Here is a 17,160-nt window from a genome sequence, read left to right on the forward strand (position 1 = left end):
ATTGTCCTTCAGCCTGAAGAGCAATATAGGAAGGTCTATGGACAGCACATCCTGCGGTATACAGTCACTCACTCTACACTCATGGAGTTACTACGGCCAGCATCAACCTGACCTCAAAACTGTATTCCTGCTCAAGACACTTGTGTGTTTTTATTCACACTAGCACACAAAATTAAACTAGGGTGTATATGTCTCATGAAACTTTCTCACAGATTAAAAATTTTATTGAACTTCAACTTTATTATTTAGTCAAATAAAATTTTCAAATACCAGTTACATGTAAATTAACTGCAAATAACTTCATTGTTGGGCTTTATTCATTCATTTATTTATTGAGGTAGGTTCTCACTCTACCCCAGCCTGGCCTTGAACTCACAGTGATCCTCCTACCTTAGCCTCTCAAATGCTGGAATTATAGATGTGACCCACCACATCCCTCTTCATGGTTTTAAAAAAGTTTTAAAAAGTTTCCCAGCCCTTTAACATGGTTGCTGAGTTATTACAACCTTTAAAATGTCAAGTTTGCTATACATATTGCACTTTTCTGCTAGTATCTTTTGTGATGTCTCAGAGACCAAAATTATTGAACAAGATAATACCTTTTTTTAAAAAAAAAAATCCAGTATTATGCAAGGCTTAATTCATTAAATACACTTTTAAAGTTTAATTTATATCATGGGGGAGGGCACACTCACATATTGACTTCTTGCGCATTTTTATTGTCTCTTAATGTCCAAAGAGAAAGCAAATTTTTAAAATTTTTTTTTTTAAATTATTTATTTATTTATTTGAGAGTGACAGACACAGAGAGAAAGACAGATAGAGGGAGAGAGAGAGAATGGGCGCGCCAGGGCTTCTAGCCTCTGCAAACGAACTCCAGACATGTGCGCCCCCTTGTGCATCTGGCTAACGTGGGACCTGGGGAACCGAGCCTCGAACCGGGGTCCTTAGGCTTCACAGGCAAACGCTTAACCGCTAAGCCATCTCTCCAGCCCGAGAAAGCAAATTTATAAACAAATTATGTTCCATGTTTCCTGTCTTAATGCAATCATTTCCCAATATGCTTGACGAAACAAGCTATTCACTTTCATGTGTGTTCCACTGCAGACATTACTAAAATCTGTCCAGGGCTTATTTCCAAGTGCTTCACTATGGAATTCTTCACAATGTTTGAAGATTGGCTGTAGCTAGAGTTCTGATTTCCTTTTGGACCCTGCTCTCCTTCACCGTAAGTGTGGCAATATGAATTGCCTTATCTTGTCCATCATCATCTTATAGCTTCTGGCCCTGCCACTAGTGGAGAGTCACTCCGCTTCTGTTTGGAGGTGGTTTTGGTTTTGGCATTTTACTAAGAATAGTTGCCATCTCTTTTCTCTCATCAAAATTCTTCCACTGCTCATATGGTTTTAGCATAACCCTGATTATTCCAAAATCTTCTCCATATCCCCAGAAAGCTCAGCAAACCACTGTCTGGCATCCTTCTGCTGCACAACACAAGCCACACGTAGGCAAGCTAAAGCTATCATGAAAGGATACAGCAGGCAGAGATCCGTCCTGTAGGCATCATTCACTATCCTCCATGCAAGGGGAAGCAACATGTCCTCTTGGCCCATGTCCTGCACATACGGGAGCAAAGGTCTATTAGGATGATACACTATCAAGCAACAATCGATTAATTTTAAATGGAAGAATTCACATTCTAATATATGATTCATTCTATAAGGAAATTCCTTTGGGAAGGCATATGAAAATCTAGTTTTTTATACAGAAGTAGCCGCAGTGATTAATCTTGTATTTGAGACTATTCCAAATTCCTCTACTTTGTATGCGAAAACCACACGTGAGAGCCATTAATACAGGATCTATACTTTTCTATCTGTACCTGGCATAGAATCTCTTGAAACAGACAGTAGCCTGGCAATAACTTGTCTTAATTTAAGGTGTTCACCCAATGCCTGGACAACATTTGTAAAAAATATTTGTAATTTCCAATATTCTTCTTCTGAGAGAAACTTTAAGTCCTTTTGGCGCTCTTTTAACAGATCTCATTTATTCAAAATTCACTGCAAATAGTGGGAGCTTTGTGAAAAGTTTCTGGCCATGGGACACAGCTTGCCCTGAAAAATGAGCACCAGCTGGCAAAGGGGCCCGTGGAGCGACCATAGACCTGACCCGTCTGGCAGCAGCGCTCTGCAGGCAGATTAGCTCAGCTTTGCTAAGCGAAGGCAATGGGGAGAAGAAGCAAACCACATCCTCATGACTGGATGCCAGCCGATAACCCCGAATGGAGGAGACGGGTTCCTACCCGTGAAAGTTCTGGCCCTCCAGTGTTAGAGGGAAGCCACCCAAAAAAATGTCAGCACAGCTAGTGCCCCACTTTTATTTAATATATTACTGCAAGTCTTAGCCATAGCAATAAAGCAAGAGACACACATCAAAGGGGCACAAATTGGAAAAAGATCAAGTTATCATTATTTGCAGATGACTTGATTCTATACACAAAGGACCTTAAAGAATCTACCAGCAAACTGTTAGAGCTGATAAACACCTATAGCCATGTAGCAGGATATAAAACAAACACACAGAAATCAGTAGCCTTTCTATATGCTAACAACAAATGCACAGAGGATGAAATCAGAGAGTCATTCCCATTCTCAATTGCATCAAAAAATAAAAATAAAAATAAATAAATAAATAAAGTACCTTGGAATAAACCTAACCAAGGAAGTGAAGGATCTCTACAAAGAAAACTTTAAAACATTCAAGTGAGAAATTGCAGAAGACAGTAGGAAATGGAAAGACATTCCTTGTTCTTGGATTGGAAGACTCAATGTTGTGAAAATGGCAATCTTATAAAAAACAATCTACACATTTAATGCAATCTCCATCAAAATTCCAACGGCATTCTTCATGGAAATAGAAAAAATGATCCAAGAACGCATTTGTAAGTACAAAAAGTCTCAAATATCTAAAACAATTTTGAGCAACAAAAATAAGGCTGGTGGTATCACCAAACTAGATTTTAACCTATAGTATAGAGCCATAGTAACAAAAACAGCATGGTAACAGCAGAAAAACAGACATGTAGATCAACAGAACAGAATAGAGGACCCAGATGTAAGTCCAGGTAAGAATAGCCAATTGATATTGGTCAAAAATGCCAAAAATACTCATTGGAGAAAAGACAGCCTCTTCAGCAAATGGTGCTAGAAAAAAACTGGATATATATCTGTAGAAGAATGAAAATAGATTCTTATCTTTCTCCATGCACAAGAACTAAGTCCAAATGGGTCAAATACCTTAATATCAGACCTAGAACTCTGAAACTGCTAGAGGAAAAAGTAGGGGAAACCCTTCAACATATTGGTCTTGGCAAAGACTTTCTGAATATTACCCTAATTGCTCAGGCAATAAAACCACAGATTAACTGCTAGGACCTCATGAAATTACAAAGCTTTTTTTTATGGCAAAAGACAGTGTGAAGGGCTGGAGAGATGGCTTAGCGGCTAAACGCTTGCCTGTGAAGCCAAAGGACCCCGGTTCGAGGCTAGATTCTCCAGGACCCACGTTAGCCAGATGCACAAGAGGGCGCATGCATCTGGAGTTCGTTTGCAGTGGCTGGAAGCCCTGGCGTGCCCACTCTTTCTCTCTCTCTATCTGCCTCTTTCTCTCTCTGTCACTCTCAAATAAATAAATAAAAATGAACAAAAAAAAAATTAAAAAAAAAAAGACAGTGTGAATAGAATAAAGTGGCAACCTACAGAACTGGAGAAAATCTTTGCCAGCTACACATCTGATAGAAGATTAATACCTAAGATATACAAAGAACTCAAAAAAAATTAAATGATAAGAAATGAAACAACACAATTAAAAAATGGGTTATGCGCCCATTCTCTCTCTCTCTCCCTCTATCTGTCTTTCTCTCTGTGTCTGTCGCTATCAAATTAAAAAAAAAAATTTAAAAAAAATTAAAAAAAAAAGGGCTGGAGAGATGGCTTAGCGGTTAAGCGCTTGCCTGTGAAGCCTAAGGACCCCGGTTCGAGGCTTGGTTCCCCAGGTCCCACGTTAGCCAGATGCACAAGGGGGCGCACGTGTCTGGAGTTCGTTTGCAGAGGCTGGAGGCCCTGGCACGCCCATTCTCTCTCTCTCCCTCTATCTGTCTTTCTCTCTGTGTCTGTCGCTCTCAAATAAAAAAAATTAAAAAAAAATGTCTTATTTGTCTAAAGCCCAAACAAAAGAGGAAATATCAGGCACAGTTCAAATTAAAATTATCTACTTATTTTTGTCAAGCAATGTAAAAGTCACATAGTTTAAAATGAGTCAGGCTATCACCTTGGAACCTTGAATTGTGTAGATCCTCCTGTCTCAGCTTTGCAACTAGGTAGGCGAATAGGCCTAGCTCATTTTATTGTTCATATTTTTTCTTTGAAGATCTTTAAAGTGCTTTTTAACCAGTTTTAAAGGGGATTTTTCAACAGAATGATTTTGACCCATATCTTCAAAGATGAGGACAAGACAAACAAATGCAACAACAAACACAAACATGCGAGCAATAACGGCTTTCCTGACACTGCTTTGGGGCTGCCAAACTGAAACTGAGTCAGAAACAGATGCGCTGTGAAAGTGAAACTGAATCAGAAACAGATCTCTATTCAAAATCTCCAAACAGAGCCAGAGAGGGTTCAGGCTGGCCCCTTAATCTCTCATCCAGGGGAATTAGTGCTGCATCCAGCTTCCCTCTTGGACCCAGAAAAGTGCACAAAACCAGAAAACCAGGAAATCCAGAAAAAAAAAAAAAAAAAACAGAAAAAAGAAACAAGAGTGCAGGTTTCTTACCCAATAAAGGCGTGGGCCAGCAGTCCTAGGCAAAAGTTCCCCATCAATGGCTTACTACCAACAACATAACCAGGAACATGCAGACAGATGGAAATCTGGTTCTTGGGTGAGAATGGAGGTCCTTCCCCAGTTTGGCAGCCACAGAATCAGGGAGGGAGGTCTTGAGTGTGGATCCAGGGTGAGCCTGCAAGTCGTTATGGAGTCCAGTGTTGCACAAGTAAGAGCATCGACTCACAGAATGTGAGGCAAAGTTTTATTGGGTAAAAAGGAAAGAAAAGAAAAAGAAGAAAGACTGGTGCATCAGGACTGCATGTCAGAGATCAGAATCTCAGGATGCAGCCTTGAACTGTTTGTAGTGTCAGCATTTATTGGAAATAACCACATGATGTTTATAGAAAAAACAGGATATGAGTTAAACCAGAAAATTACATAAAGTTACTGTTAAACAAGGGGGGTGCTATTACAAGAAGTCACAAGGTATTTATTACATAGGTCACATAGACGGAACTGAGTGCAGAAACGTTCTATGCTATGTAATCACAAAGATAGTTAGAAACCAAGAGATACAGGAAGGTCATGGTACATTGCATAGAGGGTCATCCCATTCCTTAGAGAATAATAAACACCTGCATGTCGCAATAAGGCCTGTGGTAATGATTCCAGGAACTTCTCCCTTATCTGTCAGGAAGATCAACTTGGATGACTGCCTCCATTATGTGTGCCTAAAGGTAAGGGCTGCACAGGAGAATGTTTAACCAGGTCTGTTGTGTCTCTTTACATTCCATTTTCCAGACAGGGCTGAAGAGCTGACTCAGCAGTTAAGGCATATGCCTGAAAATCCTAGCAACTCAGGTTCAATTTCCCAGTACCCATGTAAAGCCAAAGTGGCACATGCTTCTGGAGTTCATTTGCAGTGGCTGGAGACCCTGGTATGCCCATTCTGTGTCTGTGTCTGTCTTTTCTCCTTTTCTCTCTCTGCTAAAAATAAATAAATAAACAAACAAACAAATAAATAAATAAATAATACAGGGCAGTGTAAGCTCATAAATTTCTGCCGGCTATCTTCTGACATTTACAAACTTAAGTAAAGAGCTGGGGAGATGGTTTAGTGCTTAAAGGTGCTGGCCCAAGCTCAGTTTCCTAGTCACCCATGTCAAGTTGTATGGGCATTTATTTGTAGCAGCAAGAGATTCCTGTATGCCTATACATGCACGCACTTAGGAAACAAAATTGTTTAGCTCTTTGTAACATTTTGTAATTGGCTTAAAAAACAAGACTTTATGTGTTGTTAAAAAAAAAATGTGCTTTTAAAAGCCGGGCATGGTGGTGCACACCTTTAATCCCAGCACTCAGGAGGCAGTGGTAGGAGAATCACCATGAGTTTGAAGCCACCCTGAGAGTACATAGTGAATTCCAGGTCAGCCTGGGCTAGAGTGAGACCCTACCTCGAAAATCAATCAATCAATCAATCAAACAAACAAACAGAAAAAATGTGCTTTTTCTGGGCATGGTGGTGCATGCCTTTAATCCCAGCACTTGGGAGGCAGAGGTAGGAGGATCAATGTGAGTTCAAGGCCACCTTAAGAGTACATAGTGAACTCCAAGTCAGCCTGGGTGACAGTGAGACCCTATCTTGAGACACAAACAAACAAACAAAAAGTCCTTTCAGGCTGGGTGTGTACACACACCTTTGATCCCAACACTTGGGAGGCAGAGGTAAAAGGATTACCATTAGTTGGAGGCTGCCCTGAGATTACAGAGTGAATTCCAGGCCAGCCCGGGCTAGAGTGAGACTCTTATGTCAAAAAACAAACAACAACAAAAAGGGCTTTCATGTTGGGGAGATGGCTTGGTGAATAAAGTGCTTGCCATTCAAGCTTGAATCCTGAAGTTTGATTTCTAGGCTCCACATAAAAAGCTGGAAGTGGTGACAGGCTTTTATAATCCTAGTATGCTGATGGCGATATGGGAAGTAGAAACAGGAGAATTTTCTGGAGTTTGGAGGCTTGCAGTCAGTGCAGCATTCAACAATACCAGCAGTGAGATTGAGAGTGAGGCTCTGTTTCAACGGAGGTGGAAATCCAAGGCCTCCATATGTATGCTGTGGCTTGTATGTGTCTGCACACACCCATACACTCACATACACACATACCAATGATAAGATAAAATAAATTTTGAAGCAAATGTGTTTTCTGGGCTAGAAATATGGCTCAGTGGTTAAAAGGGTTTGCTTAGCCAGGTATGGTGATGCACTCCTTTAATTCCAGCCCTTGGGAGGCAGAGGTAGGAGGATTGCTGAGAGTTTGAGGTCACCTTGAGACTGTATAGTGAATTTCAGGTCAGCCTGGGTTAGATCGAGACCTTACCTCGAAAAACACAAAAGAAAAAAAATTGTTTGCTTACAAAGCCAGCTGGTCTGGGTTCAATTCCTCAGCCACCCATGTAAAGTGGACACAAAAAGTCACCCTTGTATCTGGCATTCATTTGCAGTGGCAAGAAGCCCTGACATGCCCATACACACACACCCATGTACATATGCAAATAACTAAATAAACTAGGTCAATGAGATGTCTCAGTGATTAAAGCATTTGCCTGGAAAGCCCCAGTTCAATTCCCAGTACTCACTTAAAGCCAGGCCCGCAGAGTGGTTCATGCATCTCGAGTTTGTTTGCAACTGAAGGAGCCCCTGGAATGCCCATTCTTAATCTCTCTGCTTGCAAATAAATAAATAAAAACACTAAGTAAATTAAAATAAAGGGAAACTGTTTTTTGATTATTTGGGAGAGGGTCTTACTCTAGCATAGGCTGACCTGGAATTCACTGTAGCCCCAGACCCCCAACTCATGGTTATCCTACCTCAGCCTCAGCAGTGCTGGGATTAGTGGCATGTGCTCTGGGTGTGGTGGCACATGACTTTAATCCTAGCACTTGGGAGGCAGAGGTAGAGGATCATTGTGAGTTCAAGACCACCCTGACCTATATAGCTAATTCCAAGTCATCCTGGAATACAGAGAGATCCCACCATGAGAAACAAACAAAAAACAAAAAAGGAATTTGCCACCACACCTGACTCAATTTTTAAAAATTATTAATTTTTGACTTCCAGTTAAGATGGTGGCATAGGTACCATGCCAAAGCAGTCGGGGGAAAAAAAAAAGACCAAAAAAACTCAGCAAAATACACACTTTTACTAAAAAGTGAGGTGTATATGAAATTGAAGCAGCAGCGAAGAAGTAGAAGAGATCCAGAGCATCCAGAGCTGGCAAAAGCGGCTCAGGCAGGACCAGCGGCGGTGCACCAGAAAGCCGCCAAGCTCAACTCCAGCCACAGGAAAAGCCAGGTGCGGGAGCTTCCCCTCACACGCGCTCTCTGCAACTCAGGAAACGTGAGGGGAGAGCAGCAGTGAGAAACGGAGGAGCAGATCACGAAGTAGAAGAACACGGGGAAGAGTGAGAGATCCAGAGCAGCTGCAGCTCCCTCCCCTCCCCCACTGCCTGAGCCCAGCTCCAGTGAACAGAGCAGTGGTCCCGGGACCCAGCCACTCCAACTTGGGCCGACAACAGGACCCAAGCAGGAGCAGAGAACGGTAGCAACATCAGCGCCTACGGCACTGGTAACAGCGGCCCCAGCAGCAGCAGACCCAGTAGCGGCAGCAGCGGCAGACCCAGCAGCAGCAGCTTCAGTGGCAGCAGTGGCAGTGGACACAGCAGCAGCAGCAGCTTCAGCAGCAGTGGTGGCTCCAGCAGCAGCAGCTTCAGCTGCTGACAGAACCAGCAGAGGCAGCTTTAGCAGCAGCAGTTCCAGCAGCAGAGGTGCTGATCTGCAGGGCCACAGTTGCCAGGCTCAGTTTGCCCCACAGGAAAAGCCAGTGCCCAGCTCCAGAAATCAGAACAGCAGCCCAACGACCCAGGCAGAAACTTGACTGAGACCAAAATCATCCAAGGTAACTGGGATTGCACCAGGGAAGGGTCTCACTTGGTCACAAGATGACTTGGATTCCTCAACAGACCAGAAATCTTAACATCTATGTTGATAGAGGATCTGGTTGTTATAATAACTACTCTGGCATACATACTTGGGGCTGTTTTGTTTGAATGACTACAGCGTTTAGTTAACTTTTAGAATCTATCTGTATTTTATTCCACTCAACCTACTTGAATACTCCCATAGCAGGGAAACTCAACCCCTAGGAGCACCTTTGCAGATACTATGAGAGTCTTAAGAGCCACACCTAACACCTTAAGTTCCTACCCTGAAAATATATAACATCAAATCAATTGATACAGCTAAGAATGCCAAGCTAGCTAGAAAATCCAAGCATTAACTTAGTCCAAGATGCAAAAATATATAATTATAACACAAGAAACACTAAAAAGCAAGACGATATAAATCCACCTAAAAGTATTAATGCATCTGAAATGACCTCCAGTGAGAATGAGTTAGAGGAAATGCCTGAGAAAGATTTCAAAAGAATGATTGTAAATATGGTCAAAGAAGTCAGAGAACTAATCAAAGGAGTCAAAGAGGAACTTAAAGAGGAAATCAAAGGAATAAAGGAGATGCAGGACAGCAATTTCATGAAATAAAGAAGGCAACACAAGACATAAATAAGGAAATAGAAATAATAAAGAAAAACCAGTCAGAATTACTAGCAATGAAGAACACAGTTAATGAAATAAAAAACTCTGTAGAAAATCTCACCAGTAGAATGGATGAAGGAGAGACAGAATATCTAAGCTAGAAGACCAGGTGGCAGATATAACACAGTCCAACAAAGAGAAAGACAAACTTATAAAAAAGTATGAGTGGGAATTTCAAGATATTTGGGACACAATGAAAAGATCAAATATAAGAATTCTGGGCATAGTAGAAGGAGAAGAATTCCACTCCAAACGCATAGTAGGCGTCTTCAACACAATCAGAGAAGAAAATTTCCCCCAAATTGGGAAAGAGGTGCCAATGCAGATACAGGAAGCCTTTAGAACCCCAGCCAGACAAAACCTGGAAAGAACCTCTCCTCGCCATATTATAATCAAACTTCCAAACACACACACCAAAGAAAAAGTATTGAAAGCTGTTAAAGAGAAAAATCAAGTTACCTACAAAAGCAAGCCCATCAGGATTACAGCAGATTATTCAACACAAACTTTTAAACCCAGAAGGGCTTGGAGTGATATATTCCAAGTTCTGAAAGATAACAACTGTCAACCAAGGTTACTTTATCCTGCAAAGTTATCCATTCAAATAGACGGAGAAATAAGGACATTCCATGACAAAAGCAGGTTAAAGGAGTATTTGAAGACAAATCCAGCTCTACAGAAAATACTTGATAGAATCCTCCATGCTGAAGAAAAGGAAAAGCACACATATAAGGAACCAAGAGAAAACAAGCAATACACAAATACTAGATAACACAAGAGAGCACAGGTAGTAACGGAACCACAAAAAAAAAAAAAAAAAAAAAAAAAAGGAAAAGAAAAGAAAAGAAAAAGGAAAAATAAAAAAAGAGAAATAGGCAAACATAAACACACACCTTTCAATAATATCTCTTAATATCAACGGCCTCAATGCCCCAACGAAAAGGCATAGGTTTGCAGACTGGATTAAAAACCAGGATCCTACAATTTGTTGTCTCCAAGAAACTCACCTTTCTACAAAGGATAGACATTATCTTAGGGTGAAAGGTTGGAATATGGTGTTTCAAGCAAATGAACCTAGAAAACAAGCAGGGGTTGCTATCCTAATATCTGAAAAGGTAGACTTTAGTCCAACATTAGTCAAGAAAGATAAGGAAGGTCACTTTATATTGATTAAGGGCACACTCCAAAAGGAGGACATTACAATTCTAAACATATATGCACCTAACATGGGGGCTCCCAAATTCATCAAACAAACACTATTAGAACTAAGGTCACAGATAACACCAAACACAGTGGTAGTGGGTCACGTTAACACCCCACTCTCATCAATTGACAGGTCATCCCAGGAAAAAATAGAGAGGCATCTGGACTAAATGAGGTCATAGAAGGAATGGACCTAACAGATATGTAGAGGATATTTCATCCAAAAGCTGCAGAATATGCATTCTTTTCAGCAGCACATGGATCATTCTCTAAAATAGACCATATATTAGGACACAAAGCAAATCTTAACAAATTCAGGAAAATTGAAATAATTCCTTCCATTCTATCTGACCACAATGGAATTCAACTACAAATCAGTAGCAAGAAAGGCCATAGAGCATACACAAAATCATGGAAACTAAACAGTACACTACTAAATGATGAATGGGTCAATGAAGAAATCAAGAAGGAAATAAAAAAATTGATAGAGTCAAATGATAATGAGAACACAACATACCAAAATCTCTGGGACACAATGAACGCAGTTCTAAGAGGTAAATTTATAGCCTTAAGTGCCTATATTAAGAAACTAGAAAGGTCACTAGTAAATGACCTAATGCTTCACCTTAAAGCCTTGGAAAAAGAAGAACAAGGCAAACCAAAAATCAGTAGACGGAAAGAAATGATAAAGATTAGGGCAGAAATTAATGAAATAGAAACAAACAAACAAACAAAAAAAAAATCCAAAGAATTAATGAAACAAAGAGTTGGTTCTTTGAAAGGATAAACAAGATTGATAAACCCTTAGCAAATCTGACCAAAAGAAAGAGAGAAGAGACACAAATTTATAAAATCAGAGATGAACAAGGTAACATCACAACAGATTCCAGAGAAATTCAAAAAATCATAGGGACATACTATAAAAGCATATACTCCACCACGTATGAAAATCTGAAGGAAATGGACGATTTCCTTGATTTATATGACCTACCTAAATTAAATCAAAATGAGATTAATCACTTAAATAGACCTATAACAAATATGGAAATAAGGAAATAGAAATAATATAGAAAAACCAGTCAGAATTACTAGCAATGAAGAACACAGTTAATGAAATAAAAAACTCTGTAGAAAATCTCACCAGTAGAATGGATGAAGGAGAGACAGAATATCTAAGCTATGAGATCCGAACAGTTATCAATAATCTCCCAACTAAAAAAAGCCCAGGTCCAGATGGATTCACTGTTCAATTTTACCAGACCTTTAAGGAAGAGCTAACACCATTGCTTCTTAAGCTTTACCAGAAAATAGAAAAAGAAGGAATTCTACCAAACTCCTTCTATAAGGCCAGTATCACCATGATACCAAAACCAGGCAAAGATAGAACAAAAAAAGAAAATTATAGACCAATCTCCCTCATGAACATAGATGCAAAAGTTCTCAACCACATATTGGCAAACAGAATACAAGAGTATACCCAAAAGATCATTCACCCTGACCAAGTAGGCTTTATCCCAGAGATGCAGGGATGGTTCAATATACGCAAATCTATAAATGTAATACATTATATAAACTGGTTGAAGGACAAAAATCACATGATCATCTCATTAGATGCCTAGAAAGCATTTGACAAAATCCAACATCCCTTCATGATAAAAGTCCTACAGAGACTGGGAATAGAAGGAACATATCCCAATATAATAAAAGCTATTTATAACAAGCCTACAGCCAACATATTAGTAAATGTGGAAAAACTGGAAGCTTTTCCACTAAAATCAGGAACAAGACAAGGGTGTCCACTGTCCCCACTTTTATTTAATATAGTTCTGGAAGCCTTAGCCATAGCAATAAGGCAAGAGACACACATAAAAGGGATACAAATTGGAAAGGACGAGATCAAGTTATCATTATTTGCAGATGACATGATTCTATACATAAAGGACCCTAAAAACTCTACTAGCAAACTGTTAGAGCTGATCAAAAGCTACAGCCATGTAGCAGGATACAAAATAAATACACAGAAGTCAGTAGCCTTCATATGTGCTAACAACAAACAGAAGATGAAATCAGAGAATGACTCCCATTCACAATTGCATCAATCAATAAATAAATAAATAAAGTACCTTGGAATAAACCTAACCAAGGAAGTAAAGAATCTCTACACTGAGAACTTTAAAACACTCAAGTGAGAAATTGCAGAACACACTAGTAAGTGGAGAAACATCCCCTGGTCCTTGATTGGAAGAATCAATATTGTGAAAATGGCAATCTTACCAAAAGCAATCTACACATTTAATGCAATCCCTACCAAAATTCCAAAAGCATTCTTCATGGAACTAGAAAGAACAATCCAAAAGTTGATTTGGAATCACAAAAAACCTCGAATATCTAAAATAATACTGAGCAACAAAAAAGAGGCTGGTGGTATCACCATACCTGATTTTAACATATACTACAGAGCCATAGTAACAAAAACAGCGTGGTACTGGCACAAAAACAGACATGTAGATCAGTGGAACAGAATAGAGGACCCAGATGTAAGCCCAAGTAGCTATAGCCACCTGATATTCGATAAAAATGCCTAAAATACTCATTGGAGAAGAGACAGCCTCTTCAGCAAATGGTGTTGGGAAAACTGGATATATATCTGCAGAAGGATGAAAATAGATTCTTCTCTCTTGCCATGCACAAGAATTAAGTCCAAATGGATTAAAGACCTTAACATCAGACCTGAAACTCTGAAACTGCTAGAGGAAAAAGTAGGGGAAACCCTTCAACATATTGGTCTTGGCAAAGACTTTCTGAATACAACCCCAGTTGCTCAGGCAATAAAACCACAGATTAATCACTGGGACCTCATGAAATTACAAAGATTTTGCACTGCCAAGGGCACTGTGAATAAAGCGAACAGGCAACCTACAGAATGGGAAAAAATCTTTGCCAGCTACATATCTGATAGAGGATTAATATCTAGGATATACAAAGAACTCAAAAAGTTAAATAACAAGGAATCTAACAAGCCAATGAAAAAATGGGCTATGGAGCTAAATAGAGCATTCTCAAAGGAATGGCATATAAGCATCTAAAAAAATGTTCTACGTCACTAGCCATCAGGGAAATGCAGATTAAAACTACATTGAGATTCCTGTCAGATTGGCCACCATCATGAAAACAAATGATCATAAATGTTGGCGGGGATGTGGAAAAAGAGGAACCCTTCTACACTGCTGGTGAGAATGCAATCTGGTCCAGCCTTTGTGGAAATCAGTGTGGAGGTTCCTAAAACAGCTAAAGATTGATCTACCATATGACCCAGCTATAGCACTCCTAGGCATATATCTGAAGGAATCATCTCATTTCCTTAGAAGTACGTGCTCAACCATGTTTATTGCTGCTCAATTTATAAAAGCTGGGAAATGGGACCAGCCTAGATGTCTCTCAACTGATGAGTGGATAATGAAGATGTGGCACATTTATACAATGGAGTTCTACTCAGCAGTAACGAAAAATGAAGTTATGAAATTTGTAGAAAAATGGATGGACCTGGAAAGGATTATACTAAGTGAGGTAACCCAGGCCCAGGAAGCCAAGCGCCACATGTTCTCTCTCATATGTGGATCCTAGCTACAGATGATTGGCCTTCTGTGTGAGAAGGAAAATACTTAGTAGCAGAGGCCAGTAAGTTAAAAAGGAGACATAAAGGGAAGAGAAAGGAAGGGAGGAGGGTGCTTAATAGGTTGATATTGTATATATGTAAGTACAATGATTGTAATGTGTAGGTAATATGATGGAGAATGGAATTTCAAAGGGGAAAGTGTGGGTGTGGAGGGAGGGAACTACCATGGGATTTTTTTTATGATCATGGAAAATGCTAATAAAAATTAAAAAAAATATTAATTTTTTATTGGCAACTTCTATAATTGTAGACAATAACCCCTGGTGATATTCTCCCTCTCCCCCTCACACTTTCCCCTTTGAAACTCCACTCTCCATCATTCCCCCCCTCCTTTTTGTTTTTTTTTTGAGGTAGGGTTTCTGGCTCAGGCTGACCTTGAATTCACTAAGTAGTCTCAGGATGGCCTTGAACTCTCGGCGATCCTCCTACTTCTGCCTCCTGAGTGCTAGGATTAAAGGCATGTGTCATTACGCCCATCTGCCCCTCCCCTTTTCAATCAGTCTCTCTTTTATTTTGATGTCATGATCTTTTCCTCATATTATGAAGGTCTTGTTTAGGTAGTGTCAGGCAATGTGAGGTCATGGATATCCAGTCTATTTTGTGTTTGGAAGAGCATGATATAAGGAGTCCTACCCATCCTTTGGCTCTTACATTCTTTTCACCCCCCTCTTCCACAATGGACCCTGAGCACTGGAAAATGTGATAGGGATATTTCAGTGCTGAGCACGCCTCTGTCACTTTTTCTCAGCACTATGGTGCCTTCTGAGTCACCTTAAGGTCACTGCCATTTGAAAAGAGAAGCTTCTCTAACCAAAAGTGAGATTAGCATTAATATATGGGTATGCACATTAAGAGAAGTGCTTACTGAGCAGTTTGGTGATCATACATTTAGCCAGATACCAGCAGACATTACACCCCTACAGCTCATAACTACCCCTATTGTAGGTTTTCCATATTAGGGATGTATTCCCTCTCATGGAGTGGGCCTCTAGGCCAATTAGAGAGTGGTTGGCTTCCCCCATAACAGACATGCCACTCTTGCACCTGTTGGCTCATTTGGCCAGCTGGCCCAAATTTAAGACTTGCAGCGTCCACTGTTGAATATCTCCACTGGTGATTCCTCTCTCTCCCCCATTGAACTGCAGGTAGCATAGCTTTGTCCAGCTTTCTGTCAGCTGGTCTACACGGAGGAGGTTTTCAGCTCAGCTCCAGCATTATTTCCCTGTGACCTTGCAGCCCAAGTATGTGGAGTCTTCCACAATAAGGTCTTACAATATATTCCTGGTGGGAAATCAAGAGCCTCAGAAATGGCTTGTAATGTTTTGGGTGTATCAGTGACTTCACTGTCCAACAACTCACTGGAAGGCATTCCATCCCTGGCACTGAAGATTTTCTGATAACAATCTATGGCTTCTGAGTGTTCAATTGTCTAAAAGAGTAGGTTTCTATATGACTTATTTATATCCTCTTAGATTTTGATTAGCCCTCCCTCCACCTTTCTTTTACTCAATGTGTTCCCCTGACCTCACTTAGGCATTTTCACCCCCATTAATCTGTTCTTCTACTTAGATACAATACCATCCTATGAAGTCCTCTCCCTTTCTATTCCCTTTATAGCTTACTAGTCTCTGCTAGTGAGTTTTATTCCTACTCACATAGAAGGCCATTATGTTGAATCATGTTCCTTCTATTCCCAGTCTCTTTAGGACTTTTTTTTTGGTTTTTCGAGGTAGGGTCTCACTCTGGGCCAGACTGACCTGAAATTAACTCTGTCATCTCAGGGTGGCCTTGAACTCATGGCAATCCTCCTACCTCTGCCTCCCGAGTGCTGGGATTAAAGGCGTGCACCACCACGCCCGGCTTATCTGTAGGACTTTTATCATGCCTAGATATTGGATATTGTCAAATGCTTTTTCTGCATCTAATGAGATGATCATGTGATTTTTGTCCTTCAGTCTATTTACATAATGTATTACATTTTTTGATTTGTGTATGTTCAACAATCCGTGCAACTCTGGGATAAAGCTTACTTGGTCAGGGTGAATGATCTTTCTGATATATTCTTGTATTCTGTTTGCCAACATTTTCTTGAGAAGGTTTTTTTTTTTTTTTTTTCTTTTTGGATTTTTGAGGTAGGGCCTCACTCTAGCTCAGACTGACCTGGAATTCACTATGGAGTCTCAGGGTGGCCTTGAACTCACGGCAATCCTCCTACCTCTGCCTCCTGAGTGCTGGGATTAAAGGCATGCACCACCATGCCCAGCTCATTTTGTTGAGAATTTTTGCATCTATGTTCATGAGGGAGATTTGCCTGTAATTTTTTTTTTTTTTTCTATTTTGGCTTGTTTTGGTATCAGGGTGATGCTGGCTTTGTAGAAGGATTTGTATAAGGAAGTAGGATTCTTTCCTTTTCTATTTTATGGACAAATTTGAAAAGCACTGGTGTTAGTTCTTTCATGAAGATCTGGCAAAATTCACCAGTGAATCTACTGGGTCTGGACTTATTTTTGTAGGGAGATTTTTTTTTTTAAATGACTGTTTAGATCTCCATACTTGTTATAGGTCTGTTTAAGTAGTTAATCTCATCTTGATTTAATTTTGATAGGTCATATAAATCAAGGAAATCATCCATTTCTTTCAGACTTTCAAACTTAGTGGAGCATATGTTCTCCTAGTATGACTGTATGATTTTTTAAAATATTTTTTCTTTTATAAAAGATAAAGTTTAGGAGCTGGAGAGATTGCTTAGTGGTTAAGATGTTTTCCTATGAAGCCCAAGAACCCTGGTTCAATTCCTCAGGACCC

At 40.0% G+C, this 17,160-nt stretch overlaps 1 pseudogene; it reads right to left on the bottom strand.

Annotated features, from left to right (window-relative positions):
- Nucleotides 1-1,188: 1,188 nt before the first annotated feature.
- On the bottom strand, nt 1,189-2,102 carry LOC101603769 (annotated as a pseudogene).
- Nucleotides 2,103-17,160: the final 15,058 nt, after the last annotated feature.

Source organism: Jaculus jaculus, chromosome 8, assembly GCF_020740685.1.
Source record: "Jaculus jaculus isolate mJacJac1 chromosome 8, mJacJac1.mat.Y.cur, whole genome shotgun sequence".
Lineage (NCBI taxonomy): Eukaryota > Metazoa > Chordata > Mammalia > Rodentia > Dipodidae > Jaculus > Jaculus jaculus.